Genomic DNA, 6,642 nt, shown 5'->3' with positions numbered 1-6,642 from the left:
AAGAAAACTCGTTTTTCATCATTTTTTAACATGGGCTATAGCCCCTACCGTACGGCATACTATAGCACGCAGTTTTTAATCATTTTTGAGGATTTCAAAAAAATTCAAAATTTCAAAAAACATGGGTTATAGCCCACCGTTTTTTTAATTTTTGAAAAAAAAAATAACCTCGTTTTTCATCATTTTTGAACATGGGCTATAGCCCCTACCGTACGGCATACTATAGCACGCAGTTTTTAATCATTTTTGAGGATTTCAAAAAAATTCAAAATTTCAAAAAACATGGGTTATAGCCCATCGTTTTTTTAATTTTTGAAAAAGAAAAAAAAACTTGTTTTTCATCATTTTTGAACATGGGCTATAGCCCCTACCGTATGGCATACTATAGCACGCAGTTTTTAATAATTTTTGAGGATTTCAAAAAAATTCAAAATTTCAAAAAACATGGGTTATAGCCCATCGTTTTTTAAATTAAAAAAAAAAAATAACCTCGTTTTTCATCATTTTTGAACATGGGCTATAGCCCCTACCGTACGGCATACTATAGCACGCAGTTTTTAATCATTTTTGAGGATTTCAAAAAAATTCAAAATTAAAAAAAACATGGGTTATAGCCCATTGTTTTTTTGAATTTTTGAAAAGAAAAATAACCTCGTTTTTCATCATTTTTGAACATGGGCTATAGCCCCTACCGTACGGCATACTATAGCACGCAGTTTTTAATCATTTTTGAGGATTTCAAAAAATTTCAAAATTTCAAAAAACATGGGTTATAGCCCATCGTTTTTTGAATTTTTGAAAAAAAAATAACCTCGTTTTCATCATTTTTGAACATGGGCTATAGCCCCTACCGTACGGCATACTATAGCACGCAGTTTTTAATAATTTTTGAGGATTTCAAAAAAATTCAACATTTCAAAAAACATGGGTTATAGCCCATAATTTTTTGCATTTTTGAAGAAAAAAAACCCCTTGTTTTTCATCATTTTTGAACATGGACTATAGCCCGTACCGTACGGCATACTATAGCACGCAGTTTTTAATCATTTTTGAGGATTTCAAAAAAATTCAAAATTTCAAAAAACATGGGTTATAGCCCATCGTTTTTTGAATTTTTGAAAAAAAAGAAAACTCGTTTTTCATCATTTTTTAACATGGGCTATAGCCCCTACCGTACGGCATACTATAGCACGCAGTTTTTAATCATTTTTGAGGATTTCAAAAAAATTAAAAATTAAAAAAACATGGGTTATAGCCCATTGTTTTTTTGAATTTTTGAAAAGAAAAATAACCTCGTTTTTCATCATTTTTGAACATGGGCTATAGCCCCTACCGTACGGCATACTATAGCACGCAGTTTTTAATCATTTTTGAGGATTTCAAAAAATTTCAAAATTTCAAAAAACATGGGTTATAGCCCATCGTTTTTTGAATTTTTGAAAAAAAAATAACCTCGTTTTCATCATTTTTGAACATGGGCTATAGCCCCTACCGTACGGCATACTATAGCACGCAGTTTTTAATAATTTTTGAGGATTTCAAAAAAATTCAACATTTCAAAAAACATGGGTTATAGCCCATAATTTTTTGCATTTTTGAAGAAAAAAAACCCCTTGTTTTTCATCATTTTTGAACATGGACTATAGCCCGTACCGTACGGCATACTATAGCACGCAGTTTTTAATCATTTTTGAGGATTTCAAAAAAATTCAAAATTTCAAAAAACATGGGTTATAGCCCACCGTTTTTTTAATTTTTGAAAAAATAAATAACCTCGTTTTTCATCATTTTTGAACATGGGCTATAGCCCCTACCGTACGGCATACTATAGCACGCAGTTTCTAATCATTTTTGAGGATTTCAAAAAAATTCAAAATTTCAAAAAACATGGGTTATAGCCCACCGTTTTTTTTATTTTTGAAAAAATAAATAACCTCGTTTTTCATCATTTTTGAACATGGGCTATAGCCCCTACCGTACGGCATACTATAGCACGCAGTTTCTAATCATTTTTGAGGATTTCAAAAAATTTCAAAATTTCAAAAAACATGGGTTATAGCCCATCGTTTTTTAAATTTAAAAAAAAAAAATAACCTCGTTTTTCATCATTTTTGAACATGGGCTATAGCCCCTACCGTACGGCATACTATAGCACGCAGTTTTTAATCATTTTTGAGGATTTCAAAAAAATTCAAAATAAAAAAAAACATGGGTTATAGCCCATTGTTTTTTTGAATTTTTGAAAAGAAAAATAACCTCGTTTTTCATCATTTTTGAACATGGGCTATAGCCCCTACCGTACGGCATACTATAGCACGCAGTTTTTAATCATTTTTGAGGATTTCAAAAAATTTCAAAATTTCAAAAAACATGGGTTATAGCCCATCGTTTTTTGAATTTTTGAAAAAAAAATAACCTCGTTTTCATCATTTTTGAACATGGGCTATAGCCCCTACCGTACGGCATACTATAGCACGCAGTTTTTAATCATTTTTGAGGATTTCAAAAAAATTCAAAATAAAAAAAAACATGGGTTATAGCCCATTGTTTTTTTGAATTTTTGAAAAGAAAAATAACCTCGTTTTTCATCATTTTTGAACATGGGCTATAGCCCCTACCGTACGGCATACTATAGCACGCAGTTTTTAATCATTTTTGAGGATTTCAAAAAATTTCAAAATTTCAAAAAACATGGGTTATAGCCCATCGTTTTTTGAATTTTTGAAAAAAAAATAACCTCGTTTTCATCATTTTTGAACATGGGCTATAGCCCCTACCGTACGGCATACTATAGCACGCAGTTTTTAATCATTTTTGAGGATTTAAAAAAAAATCAAAATTTCAAAAAACATGGGTTATAGCCCATCATTTTTTGAATTTTTGAAAAAAAAAACCCTTGTTTTTCATCATTTTTGAACATGGACTATAGCCCGTACCGTACGGCATACTATAGCACGCAGTTTTTAATCATTTTTGAGGATTTCAAAAAATTTCAAAATTTCAAAAAACATGGGTTATAGCCCATCGTTTTTTGAATTTTTGAAAAAAAAATAACCTCGTTTTCATCATTTTTGAACATGGGCTATAGCCCCTACCGTACGGCATACTATAGCACGCAGTTTTTAATCATTTTTGAGGATTTAAAAAAAAATCAAAATTTCAAAAAACATGGCTTATAGCCCATCGTTTTTTGAATTTTTGAAAAAAAAAATAACCTCGTTTTTCATCATTTTTGAACATGGGCTATAGCCCCTACCGTACGGCATACTATAGCACGCAGTTTTTAATCATTTTTGAGGATTTCAAAAAAATTCAAAAATTCAAAAAACATGGGTTATAGCCCATCGTTTTTTGAATTTTTGAAAAAAAGAAAAAAAAAACTCGTTTTTCATCATTTTTGAACATGGGCTATAGCCCCTACCGTACGGCATACTATAGCACGCAGTTTTTTATCATTTTTGAGGATTTCAAAAAAATTCAAAAATTCAAAAAACATGGGTTATAGCCCATCGTTTTTTGAATTTTTGAAAAAAAAAATAACCTCGTTTTTCATCATTTTTGAACATGGGCTATAGCCCCTACCGTACGGCATACTATAGCACGCAGTTTTTAATCATTTTTGAGGATTTCAAAAAAATTCAAAATTTCAAAAAACATGGGTTATAGCCCATCATTTTTTGAATTTTTGAAAAAAAAAAACCCTTGTTTTTCATCATTTTTGAACATGGGCTATAGCCCCTACCGTACGGCATACTATAGCACGCAGTTTTTAATCATTTTTGAGGATTTCAAAAAATTTCAAAATTTCAAAAAACATGGGTTATAGCCCATCGTTTTTTGAATTTTTGAAAAAAGAAAATAACCTCGTTTTTCATCATTTTTGAACATGGGCTATAGCCCCTACCGTACGGCATACTATAGCACGCAGTTTTTAATCATTTTTGAGGATTTAAAAAAAAATCAAAATTTCAAAAAACATGGGTTATAGCCCATCATTTTTTGAATTTTTGAAAAAAAAAACCCTTGTTTTTCATCATTTTTGAACATGGACTATAGCCCGTACCGTACGGCATACTATAGCACGCAGTTTTTAATCATTTTTGAGGATTTCAAAAAATTTCAAAATTTCAAAAAACATGGGTTATAGCCCATCGTTTTTTGAATTTTTGAAAAAAAAATAACCTCGTTTTCATCATTTTTGAACATGGGCTATAGCCCCTACCGTACGGCATACTATAGCACGCAGTTTTTAATCATTTTTGAGGATTTCAAAAAAATTCAAAATAAAAAAAAACATGGGTTATAGCCCATTGTTTTTTTGAATTTTTGAAAAGAAAAATAACCTCGTTTTTCATCATTTTTGAACATGGGCTATAGCCCCTACCGTACGGCATACTATAGCACGCAGTTTTTAATCATTTTTGAGGATTTCAAAAAAATTCAAAATTTCAAAAAACATGGGTTATAGCCCATCGTTTTTTGAATTTTTGAAAAACAAATAACCTCGTTTTCATCATTTTTGAACATGGGCTATAGCCCCTACCGTACGGCATACTATAGCACGCAGTTTTTAATCATTTTTGAGGATTTCAAAAAAATTCAAAATTTCAAAAAACATGGGTTATAGCCCATCGTTTTTTGAATTTTGGAAGAAAAAAAAAACCTCGTTTTCATCATTTTTGAACATGGGCTATAGCCCCTACCGTACGGCATACTATAGCACGCAGTTTTTAATCATTTTTGAGGATTTAAAAAAAAATCAAAATTTCAAAAAACATGGCTTATAGCCCATCGTTTTTTGAATTTTTGAAAAAAAAAAATAACCTCGTTTTTCATCATTTTTGAACATGGGCTATAGCCCCTACCGTACGGCATACTATAGCACGCAGTTTTTAATCATTTTTGAGGATTTAAAAAAAAATCAAAATTTCAAAAAACATGGCTTATAGCCCATCATTTTTTGAATTTTTGAAAAAAGAAAAAACCCTTGTTTTTCATCATTTTTGAACATGGGCTATAGCCCCTACCGTACGGCATACTATAGCACGCAGTTTTTAATCATTTTTGAGGATTTCAAAAAAATTCAAAAATTCAAAAAACATGGGTTATAGCCCATCGTTTTTTGAATTTTTGAAAAAAAAAATAACCTCGTTTTTCATCATTTTTGAACATGGGCTATAGCCCCTACCGTACGGCATACTATAGCACGCAGTTTTTAATAATTTTTGAGGATTTCAAAAAAATTCAAAATTTCAAAAAACATGGGTTATAGCCCATCATTTTTTGAATTTTTGAAAAGAAAAAAAAACCTTGTTTTTCATCATTTTTGAACATGGGCTATAGCCCCTACCGTACGGCATACTATAGCACGCAGTTTTTAATCATTTTTGAGGATTTAAAAAAAAATCAAAATTTCAAAAAACATGGCTTATAGCCCATCATTTTTTGAATTTTTGAAAAAAGAAAAAACCCTTGTTTTTCATCATTTTTGAACATGGGCTATAGCCCCTACCGTACGGCATACTATAGCACGCAGTTTTTAATCATTTTTGAGGATTTCAAAAAAATTCAAAATTTCAAAAAACATGGGTTATAGCCCATCGTTTTTTGAATTTTTGAAAAAAAAAATAACCTCGTTTTTCATCATTTTTGAACATGGGCTATAGCCCCTACCGTACGGCATACTATAGCACGCAGTTTTTAATCATTTTTGAGGATTTCAAAAAAAATCAAAATTTCAAAAAACATGGGTTATAGCCCATCATTTTTTGAATTTTTGAAAAGAAAAAAAAACCTTGTTTTTCATCATTTTTGAACATGGGCTATAGCCCCTACCGTACGGCATACTATAGCACGCAGTTTTTAATCATTTTTGAGGATTTCAAAAAAAATCAAAATTTAAAAAAACATGGCTTATAGCCCATCGTTTTTTGAATTTTTGAAGAAAAAAAATAACCTCGTTTTTCATCATTTTTGAACATGGGCTATAGCCCCTACCGTACGGCATACTATAGCACGCAGTTTTTAATCATTTTTGAGGATTTCAAAAAAAATCAAAATTTCAAAAAACATGGCTTATAGCCCATCGTTTTTTGAATTTTTGAAAAAAAAAATAACCTCGTTTTTCATCATTTTTGAACATGGGCTATAGCCCCTACCGTACGGCATACTATAGCACGCAGTTTTTAATCATTTTTGAGGATTTAAAAAAAATCAAAATTTCAAAAAACATGGCTTATAGCCCATCGTTTTTTGAATTTTTGAAAAAAAAAATAACCTCGTTTTTCATCATTTTTGAACATGGGCTATAGCCCCTACCGTACGGCATACTATATAGCACGCAGTTTTTAATCATTTTTGAGGATTTCAAAAAAATTCAAAATTTCAAAAAACATGGGTTATAGCCCATCATTTTTTGAATTTTTGAAAAAAGAAAAAACCCTTGTTTTTCATCATTTTTGAACATGGGCTATAGCCCCTACCGTACGGCATACTATAGCACGCAGTTTTTAATCATTTTTGAGGATTTCAAAAAAATTCAAAATTTCAAAAAACATGGGTTATAGCCCATCGTTTTTTGAATTTTTGAAAAAAAAAATAACCTCGTTTTTCATCATTTTTGAACATGGGCTATAGCCCCTA

This window comes from Protomyctophum parallelum (genome assembly GCF_964188405.1).
Source record: "Protomyctophum parallelum genome assembly, chromosome: 7".
NCBI classification, from domain to species: domain Eukaryota; kingdom Metazoa; phylum Chordata; class Actinopteri; order Myctophiformes; family Myctophidae; genus Protomyctophum; species Protomyctophum parallelum.
Note: the sequence above shows the minus strand (reverse complement) of the source record.